Source organism: Pteronotus mesoamericanus, unplaced genomic scaffold (genome assembly GCF_021234165.1).
Source record: "Pteronotus mesoamericanus isolate MK-2021 breed Mesoamerican mustached bat unplaced genomic scaffold, CSHL_Meso_final contig_50, whole genome shotgun sequence".
Lineage (NCBI taxonomy): Eukaryota > Metazoa > Chordata > Mammalia > Chiroptera > Mormoopidae > Pteronotus > Pteronotus mesoamericanus.
The window spans coordinates 41838012-41851977 of record NW_026555186.1 but is presented as its reverse complement, the minus strand read 5'-3'; positions in this window follow the sequence as shown (position 1 = coordinate 41851977).

Here is a 13966-nt window from a genome sequence, read left to right as displayed (position 1 = left end):
TCCTACCACAGACCACCTTTGTGGCCTTGGATAATTCCTTGAACATCTCATAGACTCAGGTCTTTTCAATTTTAAAATGAGTAGAATAATAGCACCTACAAGTCATGTACTGTACGAAGCGCAGTGCCTGATACACTGTTAATGCTCAGTTGTCATTGCTGTCACCATTATAATCATCATCATAATTATTCTTTTAAAATAGTTTATATATTTATTTTCAGAGAAAGGGGAAGGAGAGGAGAGAGGCAGAGAAACATCGATGCATAAGAGAAACATTGATTGGTTGCCTCCTGAGTGCCCCCAACCAGGGACAAAGCCTGCAACTCAGGCCTGTGCCTGTCAGGGAACTGAAGCAGCAACCCTTTGTTTTGCAGGATAACACTCCACCCACTGAGCCACACTGGTCAGGGCACAACAACAATGATTTTTAAAGCAAAAGCCCAAATAAAAATAAATCAACACTGTGATTTCAAGGAGCCAAGCTCTATTAACATTGTATCCTCTTTACATTCCATATAATGCTAATTTATGCATTTAATAATCATAATTGTCAGGAAACTCTTCCTCCTTTTCAACCTAAACCCTGAGTGCTATAGATAGGTTCTCATTCCTCTTGAACTACCCATGGAGATTGTTTTCCTTAGAGTCTTCATTTTCTATAAAATTTTCTCCATCCTTCCCAGACGGCCCAAATTTCATTAGATTTTTGGAGGACAGGGAGTGTACGTTTAACCCTTGCAATAGTCCCATTTTAGTCAATTTTGTCACCACAAGTAAATTCTTTAGAAAAAAATGAGTTCTTTTCTTTTATTATTCATGGCCATTTTATAATTGGATGATCCATATGGATTTCAGAATGCCCCAAAATCATTCTTTGGCAAGGGAAGTTTGCCTGAAAGACAAAATAAAATCTTTTTAATAAGATATACTGGGAAAGAGAAAAAGGAAAGTCATGCTGGTCCAAGATTTTGTTTTGGGCACATTTGGAGGACAAGGTTATTTTATAGGAACTAGGTTTATTTTCCTTAATTTTTTCCTTAATAGAGTTGCATAATTCATGTTCATGTTAACTGTTATTAAAATAAATGTAACTATTTTAAATTTGATAAGCACATAAATTCTTTTCTTTCAGTGGAAGCATGTATGACGTGAAAAATTTCACTGTCAGACAATTCATATCAGTAGAGACAGATCTTATAAGATGCCTTCTTATTTCAGTCACAAATCAGAAGGGCTTCATGCTCTACTGCAGGGAAGACGTGTACATGCATTATAAATTCTGTCTTTCACATTCTAGAAATTATAACTGGGAACTTCAGGTAGTTTTGAAAGCTTTTTCAAATTATTAAATGCTATAGACTAGAACTTTTCAAGCTTTAATGTGTGGAGGAATCACACAGTGGATCTTGTTAGAATGCAGATTCTGAGTTAGTAGGTCAAGGTGGAGCCCAGGATTCTGCATTTCTAACAGGTCTCAGGTGATGCTAATACTGCTGTTCTATACCACACTTTGAGTGGCAAAACTTCAGGCATCCCATCCTTTTTGTGATTCCTACTCATTTCAGACACTCTGCAGAATTGTCTGTATCCTAAAAGTTGGGGGTAACTGAAGGCATCAAAAGGGTTAATTAAATAAATAATCGCACACATAAATGTGAGTCTCAGAATGAGCCCGTGGGTCACTATAATTCGTGATCTCTTAGGATAGCAAGTGGGATTGAGTCAGCTCTTCTGCATTGTGGTTCCATCCTCCCATGGCTCATTATTCACTGTTACTATTACCATTATTTTGCCTTTGCCATTTGTATGTCTTGTTTCTTTTATAAAGGACGGGAGACAATGCAGTTTGCACAAGCTGGTGACCCAAGGAGGTTCTGAGCTCAGAGAAAGAGAAAGATATGGCCTTCACAAGAAAGTGGATATCAGCCTTGAAATTTGGTGAGATTACTGCAATGTTTATAAGCAGATATTAACTTCTACGATTTTTATATGCACCAGAGTGCATAAAGTAATGTCAGGTACATAGGAGGTAATTAGCACAGATTTTGATACCTGAATTTCAAATTGGGATGAGAAAGATCATTTGCACTAGGGAACAATTCTGTATTGTTCTAGAGTAAGGGTCTAGATAGGTGAATTAAGAGGGATAGTATTGTATCTGTCAGGGAAGAGGTAGGTTTGGATGGTGTTTTACTTCTTCTCACCCACCAGGATTGGGGGTTTGTTGTAGTTCAAAAAGTTAGTTAAATACTGGACCACATTGTCCTTGATGTTGAAGAGGGAAACAAGCTGAGGGTTATTCAATATAAGAATTAGTTACCAAAGGAAGTTAATTTGGAAAATATAAGAGAAACACTGCATAACTCTCTTTAAAAACAACAACAAAAAACCAAATTAACAACTTTTGCTTGGTTCAATTTTGTTTTAAAGTTGAAAAAAGGCAACCTCTCCCTTAGCGGGCTTAAAAGAAGTTCCTAGGGAAATTAATTAGTAATCTTTACTATTATGGGAATAATAATAAGTTTTACAGCTTCAAAAGGTTATAGAGTGAATGATTAAAAACTTTTGTTCTGAGCTCCTCTTGCTGTTTGAAAGAGAGTCTGCTCTGGGTTTTCACCATGCACTGAGGATTGGTGGAAGATTGTCTCACAGTGCTTTTTGACCAAATGAAAGGGAGCTGCTGATAGTCAACCTATGTGAAAGGAGTAAAGATGGGCATCTGTGCAAAGAAAAGAGGTGCAAAAGGACATCTGTCCAAGAAGTTAAGACAAGACTCAGGGGAACCTCAAGGCCTTTTTTCCCTTCATGTGAGTGAGAAATGAGTCAAAAATAAAATGCTGTGGCAGCTCCTCAGTCCAATATACATGGCTGACCAAGTTGCCATGCACTGTGAATCTCTAGACAAGCAGTTTCTTGTTGTTGCTGCTATTATTATCTTTGTTTGTTCATGTGGGAAAAAATAACCCAAGTATTTTCTTAAGGAAGCATAATATTAGATTAAAAATTGTTTGGTAGTATCCCTCTGGTCTGGTATAACAAAAATACCATAGACTGGTAATTGAGGCATGGAACTCAAGAAGCAGACAGACCTTTGTTTAAACTCATAACTACCACATGACAATGCGTTTCATCTCCAGCTGTGACATAAAATTTAGGAAACACATTAGTTTATGTTTTTTCTTCCATTTCTTTTTTAACTCATGGTTTTTTTTTTCCATTTAAGTTGGAATCTGGTGGCATCCAACTTGCTTCTTGCTGCTTGAGAAGTGGTCGTTGTAGTAGAACTCCTCATAGTAGTCACAGGAAATGAATCAAAATCTTGGCTTTTGAGCTTTAGAAAGATGATTTGGAAGAATAGTAAGGATGCTTCATCATCAGAGCCAGGATCCTTTCTCATCTTGTGATGTTTTCTGGGGAGGGAGGGACCCTGTATAAAAGAGAGTCAGGCTGAAGTCAGAGGAATATTGGTGGGTCCTGAAGAGGGGTGCCTTGGATTGAAACCTAGTACGGGTGACAGCCATTGATAGGATACCAGATTGGTTTGGAAAGCCAGGAAGGAAACTGTACTCTTTTACAGAAAGAGTTTGGAAAAGCAGCAAGATTCTGCTTTTTTTCCCCCCATGACAGTGAGGGACTGTTCCATGAGAAGGAAAAAGAAGAGGACATTTCTCTTCTGAACATGAGATGTCTATAGAGACTTTAAGCATCCCAGCTTGGCTTAGAGATCAACAGAGGGTTTTTCAAGTCACAGAAAGCTTCTGGCCCTGCCCAAAGAACAAAGGCACCTGAAAAGAGCTGTGTAGCAGGGGTGAGGAAGGGAAGGCATGGTGAACTCCAGGAGAGCAAAGTCCAGGCGGGAAGATGGTAGCTCATTGTATGCTTGGTGTGAAGAGAAACTGAGGGCTGGAGCTGAGAAATCTCCCTTACCTCACTACACCCTGGTATTATATGACTCTTTAATTCAGACACAAGTTCCAGACAGGGATACTATAAGGGGATTCTGTATTGACTAATGTTAATTTTTGCAATTTGGTAAAATAATTTTTTGAAATAGAAATTAAGCTCCATAAAAACAGAACAGTTCTATTTCCTATACATTCACCTTGTTCCTGATTTTGGTTCCCTCTACGTTGCAAAGACCTTACCATGCCCTTTAGTTAGAAGTTTTATAAAATACATTAAGGCAGAAAGAAAACACACAATGACTAAATTTAGGCTAAATCAAATCAATGGGCAAACCAATTCTTTAAAAACAGGCAGTCCTCACTTTGCATAGTTCATATATGCATGCACTTCAGTTATCACAGTTTAGTCAGACAACAGCAGTTCCCCAACAACATGGCTCCAATTTCAATTACCAAGGTCTATTAACCATGAGTAATTGTCTAAAACAAACTTTCTGCTAGTTTTTCATGACACAAATCATGACAAAAAACAGATGCACGTCATGATTAGTGACCAATCGCATCATTTTATTCAATGTCTGTTGGTGATTGGTCACTGTGTATCTATTATTCAGTTCATGCACAGAAAGCAAAGTGCATAGAGGATGTTGTCTCTTTATCTCCCAGTGTTAAACTTACATGACATTTAACAAAAAGAGATCACTGAAACATGGAATTGGCAACAAAGATTAAAGTGCAGAAAAGAAAGGAAAACTGATAACTTTAGTGGTGAAATTGGAATGTGATTGTGAAGAAAGAGTGAAGATGTCCCAGAGGAACACTGACATTGACAATGATAGTAAATCATTGGAGATTTACTATCTCCAATAGTAAATTGAAGATCAAACCCTACACATTAAAGAAGTCTTGGAGATGTTACATCATGTTGAAAAGAATAACATTAAAGATAAATGTTAGAAGCTGACCTATAAAAGAATAAAACATTAGAAGCTGACCCAAACGTAGGAATGATTTTCTATATCAGCAACAAATAATTTGGACAATGCAACAGAGTCAGGAAACTTCAAGAAGTTAATAGAAGTTGCTTAAAATGAAAAACACAGGGAAGGAAAGATGAGAGGGTGAGAACAGAGCCTCACTATTCTGTGGGAAAATATCAAGTAGTACAAGGCTCATCGAACTATAGTTTCTGAAGGAAAGGAGAAAGAGAATGGGGCAGAAAAACTATTTGAAAGACTGAATTTCTATTAAACATCATATTGGAGGTCCTAGCTAATACAATAAAGCTAAAAAGGAAGAAAATAAAGGAAACAAAAAGAAATTAAATAGGAGGCATAAAGATTGAAAAGAAAAAATCAAATTGTTTTTATTTGAAGATGCTATATTAGTGTGTATAGAAAGTCTTCAAAAATAACATAAAAACTACTAGACTCATAGATGGAGAGCAGGATGAACACTATTGAAAGGGGGAAGTAAGGAGGTGGAGGGATTGAGCAAAAGGGAAAAAGGGCTCATGGACATGGACAACAGGGTGGTCATTGCTGGGGGGAGGGGGGTATAAGGGGACTAAATGGTAATGGAAAAAATACATAATAAAGATTAAAAACTACTAGAATTAAGCAATTTTTGTAAAGTCACAGGATATAAGGTCAATAGATAAAATTATTTGTATTTCTATATTACAGCAACAAATAATTTGAAAATAAAATGTAAGAAAACAATAACATCAAATTCATAAAATGAAAAGACATAAATTTAGCAAAAGATGTTTAAGACTTCTAGAAACTTCAAAATGATTCTGACAGAAACTAAATAAAACCTAAATAAAAGAGAATTATACCTTGTTTATGGAAGAGGAAAATATGGTTGAGATGTCACTCCTGTCCAAACTGATACATAGAGTCAACACAATTCCAATAAAAATTGCAATAGCTTTCCCACCCTTTGGCAGAAAAAAGCTTACTCTATAATTTGTATGGATCTGAAAAGTGCCTAAAAGAACCAAAAAGTTTTTTAAAAAGAAAGGTTAGTGGAATTAAACTACCTTATTTTAAGACTTACTGTAAAACTACAGTAATGAAAGCATAGGATAGAAAAATATATTGATAGAATAGAGACTAGGAATAGATACACATATATACAGGGTGGGACAAAAGTAGGTTTACAGTTGTTTGTATGGACAATAATATATTAGTTAATATATTATTAACTTGGATAAACTGGGTTTCATGAACTCATAGCTGTAAACCTACTTTTGCCCCAGTCTGTATATTGGTCAATTGATTTTTGACCATGATACCACTGCACTAGAATGAAAGAATGGAAAATATTTTTGGCAAATGGTACTTGAACAGATGGATAAATATTTGGAGGAAAAAAAAAGACCCCTTCCTCACACTATATACAAATTAATTTGAGAGGGAGTATAAGCTTAAAGATAAAAGTAGAAAACTTGTAGGCTAAGAAAACCTAAAAAATTACTGTGAACTTGGGACAGGCAAAGATTTCTTAGAGAGAGTGCAAAAAGCATAAACCACAAAATTAAAAAAATGGTTACATTAGACATCATCAAAATTAAAAACTCCTGATAATCAAAAAGACATCATTAAGATAACAGCCTGGACTGGTGTAACTTAGTTGGTTTGGTGGTCATCCCGCAAAACAAATGGTCGCCTGTTTGATTCCTGGTCAGGGCACATGCCTGGGTTGCAGGTTTGTTCCTGGGTTGGGGTGTGTGCAAGGGGCAACCAATGGATGTTTCTCTCTTGCATCAATGTTTTTCTTCTTCCTTTTCTCCCTCCTTTACCCTCTCTTAAAATAAAAAAAAAAATCCATAAATAAAGAAAAGAAAAGGCATGCAGTAGGCTGGAATGAGTTATTTTAAAAAATATATCTGCCAAGTGATTTTATCAAGGAGATGTAAAGATCTCTTAACACATCAAGACACACACACAAGCAACCCAAAACAATGGGCAAAAGACTAGATCAGGCACTTCAAAAAGAAGACAGGCAAATGGCCCATAAACACCTGAAAATGAGTTCATTAAAACTAATCTACGGTGAGATTTTGAAATCAGAACAGTGGCTATCTTGGAGTTAAGGGGATTGACTAGAAAGATGTATGAGAAAACTTTATGGGGAGATGAAAATGTTCTGTATCTTTTTTTAAAAGTTGTTGTTTACATTTACTTATTGCACTAATCACTTTAGGTCTTTAGATTTCATTGTGGGTAACTTTTAAGTACATAAAAACAAATCAAATTTCATTGATTCAAAGATTTCAGGTTTCTTTTACATAAAAATTAAGATTTTAGATTTTAAAGATTATCCATCACTTGGTTACTAGCATGTCTTTATCTTATTATGAAGTTTCCCTGTCAAATTTAATCTTTGTGGTTTTGTTTGAGAAATGAATGGGGTTCTTCTTTCCTTGGAGAATATTTTCACTCAAAATGGGACTATGGTATCAAATTGTAAATTGAAAATTGAGATAAAATAGAATAATATAAGTTTTGGAGCCAAAAAATTGGCATTTATTTGAAACGTATAAAAGCTATGGGGAAAAAACCCCCCATTTTATCTAAATGAGCCTTACTACCCACAAGCACTGTGTTGGGGATGAGGTAATGCCACGGAAGTTGCCATTCAAAAAATGGTCACAAGCTGAGAGCAGCTGTTTTATTAAAGTAAGTATCCTTCTCCCGCTCTACTCCTCTGGTCTATTAGACTCAGCAATCTTATTCAAAGGTCCAAGAGCTTTTTCCCTGTCAGTAATGATTCTGTTTTGTCCATGGTTTTATTTTATTGTATGTGGAAAGGGATCTAAAAAAGGTGGGATAGTTTTGTGAGCACCACACAGTGGACTCAGTCTCTTTGGGTGCAAAAAACAGGATGGGTGGAGGCCAATTGTAAAATCTGTCCTATTCCTTGGCTCAGTCTAGGGACAAAGACTGGGTAGGTAGTGATGCAAAGAAAATCAACCATTATATATTGTTTTCTCTACTGAGTAAAAGCCAGTGTTTCGAAGACTCTGCATGACCTGCCCATCTCCTTTATGACCTCTTCTGCTGTCCTTGTCTTACTCTGCTTCAGCCACATCGGCCTACTGCGATTCCTCAGCAGGCCAGGCCGGCTCTTATCTCAGGACCTCTGTGCTTGCTCTGTCTTTTGTTTCTAATTCCCTTCCTCCAGAAAACCACAGGGCTCATCCTTCACCTATTTTGTTTTTGCAAAAATGCTATTTACTCAGCAATCTTCCGGGACCCTTGTCATTGAATTTTATCATCTCCCCATTACCTAATTCTCCTTATTCTCCCTTCTCTCCTTAATGTTTTCACATAGCACTATTACTGTCTCATATTTTATATTGTTTATTTATTTATTTAGTTTAGTGTTTTTCTTCTTATACTAGAATGCAAGCTCCCCAAGGATAAGCATTGCTCTAGGGCCTAGAATAGTGCCTGTACAAAGTAGGAAATTGGTATTTACTGAAGGATAGTGTGAATAAATATAGAGGTGAGACAGCCTGTGAGTAAGACTATAGGCTCTTGATCCAGACTATCTGAGTTTGAAATCTGGCTCTGCTAGTTTCTGGCTGTGTGACCTTGAGCAAATCACCGAACCTCTCTGTGCCTAAGTAAAATAAGTACCTACTTCATATGATTGCTGTGAGCATTTAATAAGTTAATACTGTAAGACATCATGAAGAGTGCCCATCACATTTAAGTGCTCAAACCAGACAACATCTTACAGCAAACAGTGCTGAATTGTAATCATGGCTTACCCCTAGACAAGTTGCTTGCTGATATCAGTTATTGCTGATATTCAATAATCTATGGATAACTTTTCCTGCTCAGGCATTCTTCAAGATCCTGTATGCTGTTATCAGAGAATTTAAAACTAGAACTCTAAACTTCAAAGAATTTATGACTGAATTGTTATATAGTTTCTTTTTCTCAGAAAGCCCTTTTATCCTGTACCTACTGAACTTCAATTTATTCTTTAAGACCCAGCTCGGATGTGACCTCCTTGGCATGGCCACTCCAAGTTTACTCAACATTTCTATAGGTAAACTCTCTTTGCTACAGATGCAAAGCCTTCATTCATTCATTTGCTTGTTCTGTAAGCATTTATTGAACAAGTTACCATGGGCCAGATGGGGTTCTAGGGATATAGAGAAGACAGAGACATGGACTTTGACTTTGAGGGGTATGCAGTTTGTTAGTGAGTGCAGACATACACAGAAATATGGGAAAATAGTATCATGCGTTCAGTGGTAGGTAGAGTGCCTATGTGTTCATATTCCTGTCCCATCTCCTGGACTGTGAGCTCCTGTAGTCACAATCTGCACATTTCAGTTACTCTCTGTATCACAAATCCCTCTGCAGTGCTTGTGTGGCACATGGCTTTTATTTAAACACGTTTATTGAAATGGTTGACATAATTGGGAGAAATGAGAAATGTATAACAAAGAGACAAGTAAAGGAAATGATGATGATATTAGCAGCTAATTCTGCATACTTACTATGGGTCAGTTATCATTTTAAGTACTCCACATATTTTATTTTAATTTAATCTATATAACAACTGAAATAGCAAGGTTTTAGCATTCATATTCTACAAATGAGGAAACAGGCTCAGAGCAGCTAAGCAACTTGTCTAGGGGTAAGCCATGATTACAATTCAGCACTGTTTGCTGTAAGATGTTGTCTGGTATCATTCTGGAAATATCTTGTGGTCAGCTACTTGTATCTGAGTATTTGGTGTTTCTCCTGCTGTTTTTCTTTTTCCAAACTTTTCAGACACAATTATGGACAGAACAGTTGTGGACCAAAGGCTCCAGGGAGTAATGTTTCAATTAGCCAATTGAAGCCAGTGTGGTCAGCTGTCTGGATTCCGACATACCTATTCTCTCCTTTTTCTTTTTTTCAGGGTAGTTTAAAATGTGCTGATAAAGAATTGGACTGCTGATGGTAGCACCAACCTACCCATCAAAAAGAAGGAGGCAGTGGGGAACAGTTAGGAAGAACATAAAGATATTCCTTTCTATTTTTTAAAAGCCTTTACTGGTAGAGAGAGAGCTAGAAAGATAGGAGAGGGTCCAAGGGGGCCTTGCATTTCATGACTTTAAAGATACTTAGTGTGGGACAAGAAGTTATTTTTCTTTTTTGGCTTCTCTAAATAATAATAGACAGATCATCTTGGAAAACAAAAGAGGATTCTATTTCAGCATCTGGTGCAGTGTTAATGCTTGGAAATTGTTATATACTTTGATTTGTTCCAATGAATTATCTATTTACTTAGAACTTTTGAGGGGACATAAAATCATGTAGTTTCAACATTTACAATTAAGTAAAATCCTTAATTTTTTTCCTGTCAGATGAGGTAGGCAGGATGAGAACCTGAATTTATTTGAGCAGACTTACCTCAAGAACACTTTGATTGCAAGATGCTGGCAGACTTTATTAGGATGGCCGTCTGCCTGAGGAGTCAGCATATACAGAGCCAAACAATCATCTTCAAGGATTTTTAGGAAAAAAAAATCAGCTGGTTCTGTTAAATTAGTCAGGAACAGAAACAGCAGCATATGACATTTTAAGCAACCTCAGGAACGGGTTTACTTTGAGGCAAAGACATGATTATCTTAGGTCGGATAACTGACTTCTTCAGCCTTAACGCAGACAAAAAGTTCGATTAGTTTAACCATATTCCAAATGTCCATTTAAGAATTGTGCTCTTATTGTGATTTCTCCAAAGAAAAAAAAATACATATCAATATTAGCAGAATTATTGTAAAAGGACAAATCTGATAATATTAAATGAAGTAGCAAAGCACTCTGATAGTAAAATTAGAGTTATGCGTGGGAGAAGATAAAGCAATTCTGACAAAATGACTATTAGAACATCAGGATTGCTATTAACTTAGAATTGATATTATTATATTGATGTCTTTCTTTTCTTATAACAAATCTTAGTAAATTAAGTTCCTTGAATTTTCTATATTCCATATTAAACAATTTATGTGGTGTCTGTGTTCAGAGATTGTTGTGCTTTTAATATTTTTATAATTTTGGATACAATTGTAACTATGTTCTTAAATATTGGATGTGAAAGTCTAATTACGCAAGCTTTTATTAAATTCAGTTGGTGACAGTTTTAGTTAAATTCCGATTTTGACTTTGATTTTGAAATTCCCATGACTCTTTCTCCCAGAAATCAATTGATAATGTTACCATATTGCTTTCCAGTTAGTTTATCATTCTTAGAGCAAACTATTTTATTATTAATTATTACACTAGCAGCATGATAGTAGGAAGGATACATGATTTTTTTAAATGTCACAATAGAGCAGTCATTCAATAATATTCGCTGAATGAATGATAGCTTTATAAGTGCATCTTACTATCTGGTAATCATAACGCTAACATTTATTGAGTACTTACTGTATCTTAGGCACAACCTCTTTTTTATTTTTGCTTTTTTAACATTATTTAATTCTCTCAAAAACCCGAAGATTATAACGTTTAGTTACCTTCTCCAAGTTCAGATGGCCAGCAAGTGATAAACTTAAATCCTGCTTGCTCTTTCTCTTGGTTTTGTGGAAGCTGCTCTCCTTCCCTTGTTCTGCAATAACCCACCCCGTTTTTGTCCATCCTCACACGGGAGTGACTTCTGCAGGATTGACATTATTGGCGGAGAGGCTGAGTGGGCTGTCTTTGGGCCCCGCTCTCCTTTCCTTGAGTGGGGTCTTGTCTCCCTGTTTAGCCCTAGGGCTGTGAAGTGGACTAATGGGCACTGAGACTTCCCCCTTTAAACAAGTGCTCACTAGTGCACCTCTGACCTACGAATAGTCTCTCTTCCTCTTTCCCCTCCTGCAGTTTGTTCATGTGCTGAGCTTAATGCCTTACAAGTAACATGATATTATCTGGGCCCTCATCAATAGTTTCATCAGCTTGAAAGAAAACACAATATTAGAGCTGGTTGGCAAATACTATTTTGATTTGGAAGTCTTTTTGACTTTGCTTTTTTATTGTATTAACAAGAATATACTGAAAATTTAGAAAATGGTTATAACTTGGCCCAGTCAACAGCCTACTTACTAAACAATATTTAAAAATTAGATTAAAATTCACAACTTTTTTTGTTTTTAGCTCTGCTCTTTGCCATTTGAACCAAATTAAACCAATCAAACTTCACAAAAAAAGACCAGTTTTGAATGAAGGGAAGGAACTTATCTGTTCACTTTTAGTGTGTCTGTTTATAGGTACCAAATTCCAGTGCCACTAGTCTGAACATGTGCTTTCATGCATATTTGTTTACTTGGTCGCCAGAACACTAGATATAGAATGTGGAAAAGACTGCTTCAGGTTACATGACTCAGGACACTATGGTAACTTCTTCTCTTTCTGTCTCATTACATGAGAAACACGTTCACCTCAAGATGCTATCCTCTAGCTCTTAAATGTATCACATTAGTGATACATAAATATTAAGAACAAATATAAAAATGTGTTATGAAACTATTCATTCACTTAAACACACTATCATGTAAGGGATGGTAAAGTTTTTAGTCTGTTTAATATAATGATTAGAGGTACTAACACTCCCTCATTAAATTGATATGACTCTGCCCTCCTCAATAGATACATATACAAGTTCTGTCCAGAAGGTATCTGACCACGTAATATGAAAAATGGAGACATTTATTGAAGATACAATATACAAGAAATATTGTATATAGGATAATGACACCTCAATCCCCTTTAGAGTAGGTACCTTGAGACCTCACATAGTTCTCCTTATTGCCATCAGCTGTGCCATTGTATTTTTTTGAATCTCATTGATGGTTCAAAAATAGCTTCCTTTTCAAAGGTCATTTTAATTTGGGGAAAAGCTAGAAGTCGCAGGACACCAAATCTGGGCTATAGAAGGGCCGAATCACCTGGGTGATTAGATGTTTTGCCAAAACACTCTGCAGGAGACAGTGATGTATGAGCGGGCACGTTGTTGTGATGAAGCTGCCAACCACCAGTTGCCTGTAGCTGTGGCCTTCTGAACCATCTGAGTAGTCTCTGTGGAGGAATGCTTAAGCTTAACACAAAATTTAATGCAGATCTGTTGCTCTACTCACTCAGTCATTTTGAATGTGAGGGCCACACAGTACACATGCTCACTCAGTGGCATCTACTGCCCCCATTGACTAGTACAGTGAAGTCATCTTTGTTCATCTGTGAGCATTCCAGTCCACTCTCCTTGGCTGCCAGGTTACATCGATGTCACAGAAACTGCTCTCATTACATGAATAATAGCTGGCCCCTTTTTGGACATACCTCATTTATATTTTATCTTAAAATAGGAAACATTTAATTTTAGGGAGACTTTTTGCTTAACAAGTCTTTTTCCTCAGCTTGGTGCAAGTGTCAAACCTACTTCTGGAGTGACCTATAAAGAATAAAAAATGATTGGATAATACGCTTATTCCATAAATTGAGAAACATGTCTCAGCTGGGCAAATATTGCTGGCTCAGCATTCCTTCCCTTTATCTAATTGCCTTTTCACCCCCAATAAAAAAAGTCTAGATTTTTCTTACCTCAAACAGACTTTTTGAAAATGATATGAAAACAAGAGCGTGTGGCCAGGGGGAGCAAGACTCACTAGTGCTGTTACCACAACAGTGGTTTTTGGGGAATGCTGGACGGTGATGAACATGATTGACAGAGCCAGACCTCAGTTGGTGTGAAGGCCAGGGGGTCCAGGCTGATGAAACACCTTTGGCAATGTGCCCAATGGAAACACAGAATGGCATGAGTATGGTTTGATGCCAAAGATTTTTGGGAATGGGTCCAAAAACATCTTCTGTAAGAGGAAATGAAAGAGGAAATAACTTGTTATTCCAAAGGGGTGAGAGGGTTGGGGTGAGAGTTGAAAGAAGGGTTGAAAAGAGAGAAAGAGAAGTGAGCTGTGAAGGTGAGGATATGCTGAAGAGGGGAAGTGAGCAGTTGGAGCTAGAAATTTTAATAAGCTCACAAAGATAAGGAGGAAGTGAGGACTGTTTAGAAGA